The following is a 14,849-nucleotide window of genomic DNA, read 5'->3' as shown; positions in this document are numbered from 1 at the left end:
CATGACTATCAGAGGCTTAAACTCAAGAAAATTACTTGCAAAGTTTTTCAAGTGTAGTCTAGGTGAACTCACAGTATAATAAATAAAAATAGCACTGCCTAAGGCTTCAAATTCAATTAAGCCTTCAGCAAAGATTTCTTGAGAAAATTGCCCCCTAAAAATACTACTTTTAAAAGTAATCAATATAATATAAAACCTTAGTAAATTTCCATTTACAATCCTCCCACCTCCAAGTAAGGTCTTACACAACCAAGGCAAGCAGGCAAATTGAAGAATTGAAGCCATTGTTCTTGCCCGATTGTCTAAAAAATTGTCTTATTTCTTTGCTTCGCTTTCTGAGTTTATATAATGATAACAGAAAAGGTTGGGTTTGTTTTTGTTTTTTTTACTATTTTTGAATAGCTGGATCTTTGACAATGCTGAAAGAAATAATTGTCAACAGATAATATTAGCCTTTGGCAGAACTCCTGTTTTTTTATTCAGCCATTTGTCAGAGTATAAGGCATGTCCTTCCTGTAAGAACTGACCAGATAAAGCTTCACAAGCACCCACTGTGAGGGAAAGAAGCTGAGAGCTCAGTCATAAAGAGATCTCCCAGATGGCTAGTGCCACACGGTGCACAAAAGCAATTAACAATTCAGGGCAAAGCGTGGTAACTTCCGTAGACTGTGTGTGTGTGACAGAAAAGTTCTATACTCCCTATCTTGCAAAGCAATGAACATTCTTCGCTCTTCAACATGAGGAACAGGATATGCAAGCACTGCTCAAGGATTGGAATGGGTGGTCCCAGACATGTGGGCAGAGTTAGTTCATGGTGGTCACTTTAGGGAAAAACCATCATGCAACTGGAAGAATTCATCTAAAACTATTCCTGCATTTCACCAGATGCCATCATCCTGGTTTTGATTGGAGACTGAGGAAGTCCCAAATGGGAGCGACTCAAATTGAAGTAAGAGTGTTTCAAATCATCTGAAATGTTGAAGAATACAAGAGAAGTATTCATACATAAATAAATATGAGGTATAAATGGATTTTTTCTGTGTTGATTAATTGTGCACTTTCAAGTTTTTTGCTTCAGTGACAACATAAAGAAAATTCTTACTAATCCATATAATGATGGGTACTGCCTTTTTAAAACCAACGACCTTTATACCATTAAAACATCACATATTTAACAAAACGGGTTATTTTAGATCAGAAATCAGACAGTAATTCTGAAATTAAAAATTATAATACACAACCAACGTGGATCAGACCTACCACGAATCCTTGATTATTACTGAAAAGAAACACTTCTTTCTCACTTCACATGCACCACACATCTTGCTTGGCGTTTTACCTGCAGAGCTCATTAGCTGTTCACAAGCATGAGAGGTGGTTATATGACTATTCCCATTTTACTGATAAGAAATTTTCACCCAGGTGAAATAACAAACAGCGGGTCATGCAGCTAGTATGTGGCAATCCTGTAATTAGGAGAGGGCATTTTCCCTCTCCTCCATGAGGAAGAAAACAAACAGAAGCAATTAGATCTTGAGTACAATTTTGATAAAGACAACTTGTTACAGATACACACGATAGTAGCATCAGTTATCAGATGGACAGAGGGCAATATCTCTACTAATAATAGTGTTACCTTGAAGTTTGTAACTGCCATAGGTATACTCACGTCCAAGAAAGAGAATGGTTTTAGCAATTTTAAACTATTTTTTATATTTATGCTTCAGTATTTCCATTCCATTTCAAATATCTTTCCTGCTGAAAATTTGCCCTGTCTGGATTCTAAAAGGCATCTGGGCCTCAAACTTTATTTAATGGTAAGAATACATAATTGAATATTTAATTTCCCCAAATGGTTCCAAATCATCAAAACATAGAGCTTTAAGTACCCAGGAACACAAACTCATAGAATTTAAGGATTCATGATTCATACACAAAACACTAAACCTTTCAATGAATAACTGTATTGTTGCCAGTTTGGAAGAAATTTTAATTTTGTTCTATTTCAAGAGGAACACAATCAGAATGAAAACAGCCTCACACATCTTCATAGTAGAGTTTGTGAATCACATCCGTCATGTCAGGCTCCGGCTAAATCTTCTGAAAAGTACATTAAATCAGGATGATAATTGTTCAGTAAAATTTCTCCTCAAAGTATAGTAAATATGATTGATTTAGTGTATCATTGAGATTCTACTGAAAAAAATGGCATAAAACAGCAACATTCTGTTGCCATTTTATAACTTGCATTTTTGTAAAGTGACCATTACTATAATGTAGTCAGATTATTATGACAATCTGCACAGATGAAAATATCTCAAAGCCAATATTACATTTTCATCAAGTAAATGACCATGTGTTTCAATAAACACAATTATGAATGTTAATATACCAACAGATTGAGTAATTTGATTTTTCAGCACCAGTGTTTATAGCAGGAAAACAAATTAATCATCTTTGAGGTAACACTAAGGAATTTAAACTTTGAAAGAATATAATCTGCTTCACTGGACTCTTCTTCTATTCTTTGTTTTGCTCAACAGGAATCAAGATTGTGTTCCCTTTTGTCCCCTCCCAAGACCATCTTGCCATTAGGTGAATGTCCTACCCAGCAGCATTATCAATTAGGGCCAGAGAATTTGGAGTGAATCATCTTTGTTTTGATAAGGATCTACGGGACACCTAGATGCACAATAGAAACATCCAAGGAAATGTACTTCTCTCTCCCGTTTGGTCAGCATGGGCAATTCTTGAGCAAGCTACTCTCTACCCTTGCACACCTGTACTCTCTGGACCTCCATCCTCCCCTTTCTATTAGAAGGTCATATGCATTGCCAGGAGGGCAAATGAGGTGTTATGTCATCACTTTACTCAAACACTTTGGCTGTGGGCATGTTTGGCCTTGCAGTGGACATGCAGTTTACAGGGACCTAAACAAAAAACTGAAGAGTCGATGATTAAGACTTTCACAATCAAACCAACAGGGCACTTTGCCCTGCGGTAATAACTGAATCATTAGGTAATGCTGAGGAAGACTATTTTCTAGATGGAGGCAACATTTTAAGACCATTGAAGGGATACCTGGGTGGCTCAGTGGTTGGGCATCTGCCTTTGGCTCAGGTTGTGATCCTAGGGTCCTAGGATCGAGTCCTGCATCAGCCTCCCTGCATGAAGCCTGCTTCTCCCTCTGCCTATGTCTGTGTCTGTTATGAATAACTAAGTAAAATATTTTTTTTAAAAATCAAAATTGGGATCCCTGGGTGGCGCAACGGTTTGGCGCCTGCCTTTGGCCCGGGGCGCGATTCTGGAGACCCGGGATCGAATCCCACATCGGGCTCCCGGTGCATGGAGCCTGCTTCTCCCTCTGCCTATGTCTCTGCCTCTCTCTCTCTCTCTCTCTCTCTCTCTCTCTCTCTCTCTCCCTCTCTCTGTGACTATCATAAATAAATAAAAATTAAAAAAAATAAAAAATAAAAATTAATCCTTACTTAAACATAAAGAAATGTTTCTGTTTTCCATTGCTTTTTAACAAAAATCCTTCAAAAGTAATATAAGATTTCCCTGGCTTTCTAAGAGAGTGTACCAAGGACACTTTAAGCCTTTCCTGAAAATAGTATCTTCAACGTTGAAATGATCAATCGCTGTCTTCCTTGGTGTAGCATGACTGCAAATGCGCATAGTGGAGGTACCTTGGATCCTGATTGGGGGCCTAAAGCAGGGTTTCTTGAAAAGTCCACGTCAAGATCTTTATCTTGATCTTTTGTTTCAGTCTTTGCTAATGCCAAGAACTCCAGGGTGAAGAAATGCATGTAGAAACTCACCTGGTTAGCAGGTTGGAATCCAGTGGCTGAACCAGCTCAATTAGCTAATGCAACAGAGTAGTGCTGTCCACACTGGTCACCAGTTCTCAGGGTTCTGTCCCCACAACCTTACCTATTGTCTTTCACACCAGTAACTGGTGTCTTCTTATCAGTATCTATGTCTTCTTCCCATTTGCAAACTGAAATTACAAAGAAGGTATGAATGAGAAATGTTCTGTGTCATTTCAAACATTTATTGAGATGTTTTGAAAAGTTATGACTCCTCACTCTGTGAGCAATTTTGCAACATCATTAGATGGAACAGAACACATAACTACACTTCTTTCTCTAAAAGTTGTCTTACTATTGCCTCTTAACAGAATGCCAGATACATTAAAATTTTAATGCTCTAATATTGAGAGTGAGTAGCCTGCATGATGGCTTTCTTATGGATTACACTTTTAATTCTTGGTTTGTTTTTTTCGTTTTTGTTTTTGCTGAGACTCTGTTTTCTTTTTCTTTTTAAGATTGATTGATTTGAAAAAAAGAGAGTGAGAGAGAGAGAGAATGAGCGGGGACAGGGGCAGAGGGACAGGGAGAAGCAGACTCCCCCCTGAGCAGGGAGCCTGACATGGGGCTCAATCCCGGGACCCCAGGATCATGACCTGAGCAGACAACAGATGCTTACCCGACTGAGCCACCAGGTTCCCCAAGACTTTCTATTGTCCATTGATTTCAAGCATGTTTGTAATTGCTCATTGAAGCATTTTTAGAATGGCTGCTTTAAAATCCTTTCCAGATAATTCTAACATCTCTGCCCATCTCAGTGTTCCCATTCATTGATTTTTTTTCATGTGTTTTGAGATCTTCCTGGGTCTTGGTATGATGAGTAATTTTTTATTGAAATGTAGGCATTGGGGGTGCTAAATCATGAGACTGGGATTTGCTGCTGTCATCTTCTTTCTGCTTTTATTTTCCTTTTCCTCCTCCACCTATCATCACTTTATGCTGACATTCAAGTAGAACCAGGAAAAAATAAAAAGTTGGCTACAGATGGAGCATTGTACTTCATGTGTCACATTTAAATTCTCCAGGAAGAAAGGACTTGTCATTAAAGTGCCTTTATGAGCCACAGATGGTGGTAAGGCTGAGACACCTTGCCTTTTCTTTCCATTCCTTGTCCACTAATGTCACTTATTTTTTTGAAGTACCTGAGCAGCACTGCCACTTTCTAGAACTGTCATTCTCCATTTATATTCAATCATAACTCACTAGTGAAGATTAATTGGGGAGGAAGGCAAGTCTAAATTAGGAACCGCCAAAGTACTATTTTGAAAGAAATGCGGGTTTGTGGACTTCAACTGTAGGCTTAATTCAAAAACATGATGAGAACTGTTACTAAGGAAATGTCTTAAAGGGCCTATTTTAAAGCATAGAGACAACTCATTTGTACATTACCAGAAAGTAATGTGCTTTAAATCCTTAACAATAGCTTGTTTTCTTGAGTAGCTTAACCACTGCTTTTAAAATCCTGCTTATTTATTCTCTTAACAAATCTCAAGTAAAATTCGACCCAATCCTCCTCTGAATTTTCACAAATTCTAAAGTAGTGGAATCCAAATTAGAAGCTTCAGTATATGTGGTATTTCCCCTTGAAGAGTGTTAATTAAGCTGCTTTGCACTGTGAGCACTCAGAACTAGTTCGGCACAATAGTTCCATGATCTGCAATCTAATATGATTTTTTTCTGGATGGATCTGTTGCCATAAAGTTTAACATGCTATACGAGCTATTGGTTTGAGTTGGTGGTCTATAAATACTAAGCTTTAGCTCTTTGAATATGTCTTTCTATTTCTATTTTATGGTTAATTCAGATACGCATGGATTAAGCATCTGGTTATACAAAGTGCTTCCAGATACCAGTGGCTCAAAACACTGTTCCCTATACATTTTACCATGATACTATTGAACACATTTATGCTTACAAGTGATTGAGTTGCAAAGTTTTAGTAATCCTATTATAAGACCATGGGTACTACTTTTGGAAAATCTAAAACAGTCTTGAAGAAGAAGTGACTTACTGTTTTGCAAATGGCAGTTGAAATTCAGAGCAAATGGAAAATCAAAGGTAATATTAGATCCATTACACACACTATGCAAGATGTTTATGTGTTGACAGCTTGTATCCCTACCCCCCAGATCAATTTGGCTATTTTACCCACTAATTCTTATGTTTACGATTCATAAAATATGAATATAATTCCTTTTACTGAGAGAAAGTGGAGTATGAATGAAGAAGGGTTGCCCCATTTTGCCTTGAAGCCTAACAGTATAAATTACATGTGCAGAGGAATGGTAAATGTATTGAAGATTACTTGTTTTTTGAAAGCAGAAGCTGTAGTGTATTTTTTTAACTTTATAAGGATTTAGAGGTTGATAATTCATCATACTACTCTGTACCCTCAGTGTGAAACCAACTGAAAAAGAGACACAAGGGTCAAATAGAAATCAAAACTTCAGTTAGGTTGTGTTTCTCTAGGAGGATAGCCCCTTAAAGTCCTGCTTTTTAATAAGACACATAAAAGGGTCATAGCACTGACTGCATACCCTCAACATTTAGAAAATATAAAAATGCCCAGCTGCTCCTGTGTTGAGTTGTTATGCTCTCAGGACCAGATACACAGTACCATCTTGACAGTTACCGCCTAGGAGTCCAATACGGTAGCTGCTCGCCACATGTAACTTTGACTACTCAAAATGTGCTTGTTGTGACAAAGGAATTCTTTTTTTTATTTTATTTTATTTTAATTAATTTAAATTCAAATTTAAAAACTGATACTCTGTGGGCGTCCGGGTAGCTCAGTTGGTTGAGCATCTGACTCTTTCATCTTAGGTTGTGATCTCAGGGCCATGAGATCAAGCCTCGAGTCAGAATCTACTTGAGATTCTCTCCTTCTCCCCTCCCCCACCCCAGCTCACACTCACTTGCTCCCTCTCTCTCTCTCTAAAATAAATTAATCTTTAAAAACAAGAGAAAATAATTAATTAACTAATTAATTAATTAAAATTGACACTCAGTTCACTTATTGGAAGACTTTTAAGTTTATTTGAAACCACACTGGTATATGAATCTACCTTTTCAACTGTAAATTGTATGGAATCTAAGTATTAACTCTTTCCCATTAAAAACGAAAGGGCCAAATTAAGAAATATGCTAAGTATAAAGTATATACAAGATTTCAGTTGTCCAAAAAAAAGAGGACCTTAAATGGTTCATTAATTGTTTACATTGGATACATGTTGCTAAGTCATTTTGAATACATGAGGTTAAGGAAAAAATTAAAATTAATTTTTTAAAAATTTACCTGTATCTTTTTGCTTTTGTAATGTGACTGCTGGAGAACCATAGATTGCGTATGTGGCTCACATCATATTGCTATTAAGACACACTGTAGTAGAGAGTGATGTAGACAGACTTACATTCTTGTTGGCAGGTGCAGGTCCTGGTATAGACTTGACTGAGTCTGGGGGAAAAGAAATGAACTAAAAACAGTGGGAGAAAGAGAAAATCTTCTGGCTTTCAACTGCCCTGGAGGCTGACTGGTCTAGGCCCATTTGTATCCCTTCGTGGCTTATAAACCTGAACATAAGTGGAAGAAATCTTCCTTCAAAATCCACCATGCTGCCGGGTGCCTGTTCCTTCCAAAACTGAGGATTTTAAAGTTCTCATTAGCATCTTTGCTTAATGCTTCTCCCCAAAAGTTGCTTGCTTAAAGCTTTTATGTCCTTTTTGGCTTCGATTAACATTAACTATTCAAAGTACAATGTAAAAATCCTCTTTTACCACCTCCTTTTCTATTGCTGCATGACCTGACCTTCCCTGGAAAGAAAAGTATAAAAAAATGAAATTTCTACCAATGCCTAGCCCTCCAAAAATCTTAACACTTATAGTCTGGTGATGACCCACTGATTGGGTCTCTGGATGTTTGAAAAGCAGTTCTTCCCATGTTGATTTGAACATGTTCCTTTTCTAACAAAGGCCTGACTATTTCCACATGGATTCTGAAGCTGCCACAGGAATGAAACTGGCTCTCCAATCTAAATTCCCGGGGAGAGGCTCTCCTGACCTAAATAAAGAATTGCTTTATCTGCCCCAATATCTAAACTCTGCTTGATAGTTTTAGGTCCAAGAAACCACCTGGATCATCAAGATAAGTGCTTTTCTTGATACATCAAGGCACAACATGGCACATGTCTCCATTCCTCAACTGGCCCACTCTGCTCCCTCCTGTTTAGACATGGCCCACTCTGCTATCTCCTGTTTAGACATGGCTCTTAACCTTTACTTCATATTTGAATCACCTGAATACCTTAAAAAAAAAAAAAAAAAAAAAGCCAAGGCCTGGGATTTAGGCCAGACCAACTCCTTGAGGATCTCCCTTCTAAGAAGGACTTCAAAAGTGGTTGGCCAACCGGAGGACTCACTGAATGGTTTAGTATATTTGTCATCACTCTTTATCTTGGTTAATTCACTTAAAGCCTGCAGCCATAATAAAAATACGTAAAGGTCAAGAAGGATGTTTCCTATATTTTTTGACATGAGCTGAACTGAGTAATTTTATTTCTACTATTTCTACTATACGGGATTATTACATCTCTTTCTGTATAAGATCAGTGTTAATTTTATTTTTGAATTTCACTCTTAAAATGGATTCTTGCTATTATCCTTTAAGGTTATAGATCCAGGTACCTGAACACCTGAATGTTGCATGTTACATTGCTGTTTGCAAAAGGTTCCAAATGCTGTGCACTCAATTTGACAATCTTTCTTTCACATTTTCACAAAGTTAGTCTGTGACTCAAAATTCTCACCAATTCTTTTATCTAAAGGAACCTGATGGCTATGGCAACTAGATTATTGGGCAGAGCTGGTTTTGTAAGATTTGGATTTGCTAGACAACAAATAGCCAAGAATTTGACATTATGGAAAGGAGGTCTGCTTTCTATTGATGCTTGATGTTAATTGAGAGCAGGAATGCTAAGGATTGCCATGGATATCTGCCTCTAGAAGCTAAAGCCCACCTCTCATTTAGAAGCTAAAGCTCAGACATAGAACTCCGACACAATGCAATAAAACTTTGTTAAGCCAGATAAAGCACTAGAAAAATTCGTGAATCCTTAACATTAATGTATATCTCTCATACAAATTATACTTGAGCAAGAGAGACTTGCTGTTGCAGGCAGTTATTGTACCTGTTATTAACATTTAAGTCACACAAGTCAGCACAAGGACATGGACAATACTAAATCCCTTCAGAGATGGTACTCTGAGAAATCTTTCCAGTTCTAACTACACAATATAATATTTGAAAACATCAGCTTTGCACTCATTCCTGACCCACATATGTTGAACTGGACAAGGTATTGCTCTCAAGGACAAAGAATAGACATTAATCAAAGTGAAAATACTTCCAACATGGAAAGGTTGGGCTTTCTATTGTTGATGCTTTTGTTTCCTTAGAGCCTAAGAGCTCCACCAAAAACAAAACAAAACAAAACAAAAAAAAAAACCAAAAAACAAAAAAAACACTAGGTATTATTGAGATATTTTTAACAAGTTCCTGGATGTATAGGGTAAATTGCATCTCCCTAAAAAGATATGTTGAACTCCACATCCCTGGAACCTGTGAATGTGACTTTATTTGAAAATTGCAGATGTAATCAAGTCAAGTTGAGGTCATTCTGGAACAGGATGGGCCTGACCCCGTGACTGGTGTCCTTACAAGAGGGAAATTCAGACAGACGCTCTGGGAGAACAATTATGTGAGGACAAAGGCAGAGAGCAGAGCATCGTGGCTATAAGACAAGGATCACCAAGGATTGCTTGTACCCACCAGGAGGAAAGAAAGGCAAGGAAAGACTCTCCCCTAGAGCATGGCCCTGCTGACACCTTGATTTCAGACTTTTGACCCCAGAATAAGGAGCAAATAAACTTTTGTTATTCTAAACCACCCAGGCAACTTAGGTCATTTGTTATGGCAACGCTAGAAAACTGCTACATGGGGTTGCATCCAACTTCTCTCTTCAAAAACCAAATTTCATTCCTGAATAGAGTATAAAACAAAATGTAAAATCACAAATTAGAAGTTTTAGAAGTGGTCCTGGGTTTAGAAATGCTATAAGATTATTTTTAAAACCATATGTTACCAAGAAGTAGGCAAGTTTCTGCATTAACAATACATAGCTTTGTAACAATTAGCCATCTGTTGATAACACTGTTAGGGATTGACAGCATCTCAATGGAAGCAGGGAAAACAACAGAAATATTATATCTGCCAAGTTCTAGTCATTCGTTATCTTACATAGTAATTTGTTGTCTCATGAGATCACTAAAGAGAGAAAGAACCATGCCGTGCTACAAAATAAACTTCGTAAAGCAGGTAGTTTAATAGCAAATTAATGATGTGCTGACAAGATCAAGAGATGATTAAAAAAAAAAAGTCACAGTTTCTGCATCGCAGCCAACAATGCAGGTCTGGAAGATTTCTCCTAAGAAGGTAATATTTATTTTCTCCAGGGAGCTATTTGAAAACAGAGGATAAGATATTCTAAGATGACTTGTCTTAATGCCAATTTTAAAAAAAAAAATACACTTTTAGAGTTCAGATATCATTATCTTGCTGTCTTTCTTGATATCATTCTTGATAATGGGCTTCCACATGGTAAAGTCTAAACTCTTTCAATCTTATCTTGGTTTGATGGCTGGTTTCACTGTATTAACAGAACGTCTTAATACAAAAGGGTTTATTATCAAGAATAAAGTAAGTTTAAATGGAAATCATGAAAAGTAAAAGTAGATGGCAAACATTGCCTATAGTAATGGTTATAACATAATTATTAAGATAAACTTTGTACATTAGACAATAAAAGTTTATCTCTCTCTACATATTCCAAACTATATATTTGAATATAATAAATATATATTAGGGATGCCTGGGTGGCTTAGTGGTTGAGTGTCTGCCTTCGGCTCAGCAATCCCAGGGTCCTGGCATCGAGTCCCACATCAGGCTTCCTGTAGGGAGTCTGCTTCTCCCTCTGCCTTTGTCTCTGTCTCTCTCTCTATGTCTCTCATAAGTAAATAAATAAAATCTTTAAAAAATAAATATATATTCAAATATGTATGCAGGTATATAATATATATAAAGCAAATTGGATTTATTTTTAAGTTGCCATAAGGCGGCTTTAATACTTGAGAACTTTCCATAAGAATATAAAGTTCATATACTCAGCCTGAATGAAAACCCTGTATTTATCTCTAGAATCAAACCATCTTTAAGAAGATGACAGAATTTCAAGGGTCAATTTGGGGTAAGAGTCTGTGAGGGACCCATTGCTTGCTTCCTTGTAGATTTCTCTCAGGCAGAGAATGCTGATCACAACTGTTTTCACTAGTCTGTTAATCTGAACTCTACCTTAACATCACCCACTAGCTACCCTTATATGTTCCCTTCTCTGTCAACCACGCTTCCTCTAACAGAAAATGAGTGGGAAATATCAGAGAGGGAGACAGAACATGAGAGACTCCTAACTGGGAAAGGAACAAGGGGTGGTGGAAAGGGAGGTGGGAAGGGGGTGGGGGTGACTGGGTGACAGGCACTGAGGGGGGCATTTGATGGGATGAGCACTGAGTGTTATGCTATATGTTGGCAAATTGAACTCCAATAAAAAGAAATTAAAAAAAAAAAAGGATTTGCACCTCATCTAATCAAAAAAGCCCTGTTCTGCAAGAAAGAACTGAATTTTTAATCCCAAAGACAGAGAGTTTCTGTCAGAGCAGGGACCAGAAATACAGCCTTTTGAATTTAGACCAGTGCCTTTCCAACACAACAGTGACTACTGAGTCATCAGCCCATTCTTTCAGCCAATACTTAGGCATCTACTTTATAGTAGAGGCTGTAAAGGATGTGAAGATATATAAGATCTACCCCATACCTTTATATGCTTCATAGTGTAAAGGGACAGAGAAACCATGCATAAATGAATACAAAATAAGATTATAGATGAGAATCCATGGTTGTTCATTTGCTTAGGGCATTCAGCAAACCTACCGAATGGCTACCATATGCCGACTTCATCCTTCGCAAAGGCTGATGATACAAACTGACCAAGGCTTAGCCACCAACATCGAGAGTTTGCATTCCACTTGGGACAACAAGACAATTAAAGCAGCAGGTACATTATAACATCACAGGTACAATAAGAGATGAATTTCCCAAATACCAAGGGAGGCCATGACTGAGACACCTGGCCCAGTCGACAGAATCCAGAAGAAATTTCAAAAAGTAGCATATAAATTAAAACATGAAGGATAGGAGGTATCCAGTATGGAACTCTGTGGGAATGCAGATACAGAGATACTGTCTTTCAGCAAACCACTTCAAGGCAAATTTGGAAATTGGCACCATCCTTTTGGCCTACCCACCATTAGAAAAAAATATTACCTTCTGTCTCCCTTTCTGATATTTCCCACACATTTCTTCTCCCTTCCCTTATATTCCCTTTCACTATTATTTATATCCCCCAAATGAATGAGAACATAAAATGTTTGTCCTTCTCCGACTGACTTACTTCACTCAGCATAATACCCTCCAGTTCCATCCACGTTGAAGCAAATGGTGGGTATTTGTCATTTCTAATAGCTGAGTAATATTCCATTGTATCACTGAAACCAGTATTGAACTGTATGTTAACTAGAATTTAAGTAAAAAATCTGAAAAGAAAAAAATACAACAAAATTGCAATGGCCACACAACTCTGTGAATATATTAAAATCCACTGAATTATATACTTTAAATCATGTTTTGGCATGTGAATTATATCTCAATAAAGCTATTTTTAAATTTTTTTAAAAGGAAAAAAAAAAGAAAAAAATATTACCTGGCAAACCATGGGAATGCCACGCCTAGCTGTGATGACTACCGTAGATTTAAAATGGAACTAGGGAAACTTGAAAGCAAGAAATTTACCTGAATCAAGTAATCGGATGAGTTTCATGTAATCAGAATGAATTCCCAACCAAGGCTTTCCATTAAAAAAAAAAAAAAAAAAGTTACTTTTGGCATAGCGTGAATCTTCCCTGCCTCATCCTCCTTTGTGGTATTTTCAATTTGAGCACCAATTCCAGTAAAGAGTCATTTGTACCAGTTGCAACTGTACTCCCAGCATTCCTGTCTGTTTGGCTCACACTGTATCCAAGGCAACTTGATGGCAGCCACTTAAAGCCACAAATACATTTGCTATATCGTGCATCTTTTGGGACCATAATTATGCATACTGACAATTTATGATTTGTTATCATTTCCAGAAGTATAGTTCTTTATTAAGTCTGTATGACTAAGGAGAGGAGTTGAGAGGTAGCCTTACATAAGAAGTTGCTCAGGATGGAGTAGTTCAGCCTCAAATCTGTATTACTGAAACTCTCTTCACATCAGGACCGAGCTGGGACCATAACTTGGTAAAAAAAAACAACAACAACAACAAAAAAAACTGTCAATTAAGTAACTCTGGCACCACTCTTTAATAAAATAAATTTTGTAATGTTTTGATATTGTAAAAAAGTATTTGCCACTAATGGCAAAGTAAGTGAACTTAAAAAAAATACACACACACACAGAGTCACTATCATTTGGAGTATTTCCCAAGCCACCAACTGTATATGGTATAGATACCTCTAGGAATTCATGCTCATGGAATTTTTGATGCTAAACAGCCCACTGATAGAAACTGGTTTCCAAAGGTATTATCCAAGAAATTAGAAAGCCTTTCAGTGCAGCCACTTCAACAGTTAGAAGCTAAAAAATTCACAGGAAAAAATAAAACCTTTCAGCAACTCTTCCTGCTACAGTGATCTTGGAGCAATTTACTATGTAGATGACACAGTGCATTTCTGCTTTGTTGCTGCATCAGCATGTCATTTTCAAAATGAAAACAAGTCTATTAAAGTGCACATCAATTGTACAAAGTAGGATGAGAATGTATGGTTTGATCATGAGGTCTTGCTTTCAGATTCAGTCCCCAAAACAGTGTAAATTTAGAAGCAAAAAGGTTTGAGAATATGATAAAAAGGGAAAAACTTTAGGTTGACAACAATATGTTAAGAGAATGAGAATTTCAAGTTGAACTGTTGAAGGAGCTAAATTTATGCAGACAAAGCGAAAAAGTAATGAATCAAGTCTGAGGGGAAACACACCAGCACATCACTGACAAGGGAAGCAAGTGGAACAATAAATGGATATTAATTGCAGCTTGCAAAAAAAAGGCATTGATTTCAAAATAATTAAGGAAAGAAAGTGAAAAAATAAACTACCCTGTGTAGACCAAGTTTTGATCCAGGAGGACATACAAGTCTCTGAATAATGACTTTAGTTATGATTTTGTTTTTCTGGTGGCTTTGCTGAAGGCAGAGACTGCAGAGTGATGGAAAATATAGATGGGGATAATAACTTCATGCCAAGGATAAACTGGTTTGACCCAGTTTTGTACCAGCTCACAATTTAGCCTAGAGTATTTTACATTTCATTGGTTTACCTATTTAATTGATCATTGTGAACTTCTTTTATTTTTAAGTCATCCAATAAATATTTTTTCAGCATCTAATGTGTGCTAAGTGTTTTGCCAGTACTGAGAGAAGCATAAAAAATAATTCACAAAGATCCTATGAGATGGGCATTACTACAGCCTTTAACACACAGGGAGACTGAGGCAAAGCAATGCCCAAGGTCACAGAGCTAGTATATAGCAGAACTGGTATGTTAGTTCAGGTCCTCCAAAAGGCAGATGCCAAGACAGGATTGGTGTGGAAGAGATTTACGGTGTTTGCGTGGGAACAACAACAACAACAACAAAATGCAAGAATTGGAGGAGTCTGGGAAAGTCTCAGATCAATGGATCTGATCTAGCACAGGAAAGAAAGGAAGGGGAGTTGTAGGGAAACTCCTAGACAGCAGTGTAGTTGTGGGACATTATGGCAAGGACAGGCCTGCCATGCCCA

General features: G+C 37.3%; 1 protein-coding gene and 1 long non-coding RNA gene across 6 annotated transcripts in view; one reads left to right on the top strand and one right to left on the bottom strand.

Moving 5' to 3' along the window:
* Positions 1-14,849, top strand: part of CNTNAP2 (contactin associated protein 2) — a 1,981,926-nt gene that overhangs the window by 1,502,216 nt on the left and 464,861 nt on the right. The gene's annotated exons all lie outside the window — the stretch shown is intronic.
* Positions 476-13,039, bottom strand: LOC112651053 (uncharacterized). Of its 2 annotated transcripts, XR_003130573.3 has the most exons (5): positions 12,826-13,039; positions 7,165-7,323; positions 3,822-4,000; positions 1,340-1,496; positions 476-969 (listed from the first exon to the last, which is right to left on the bottom strand). It is a non-coding gene; the product is annotated as an uncharacterized LOC112651053 (long non-coding RNA). The 2 variants fall into 2 exon arrangements; XR_003130572.3 differs by lacking the exons at positions 476-969; positions 1,340-1,496 and adding an exon at positions 1,967-2,100.

The sequence above is a fragment of the Canis lupus genome, chromosome 16 (genome assembly GCF_003254725.2).
Source record: "Canis lupus dingo isolate Sandy chromosome 16, ASM325472v2, whole genome shotgun sequence".
Classification (NCBI taxonomy): domain Eukaryota; kingdom Metazoa; phylum Chordata; class Mammalia; order Carnivora; family Canidae; genus Canis; species Canis lupus.
Note: the sequence above shows the minus strand (reverse complement) of the source record. Positions and strands in the feature narration are given on the sequence as shown.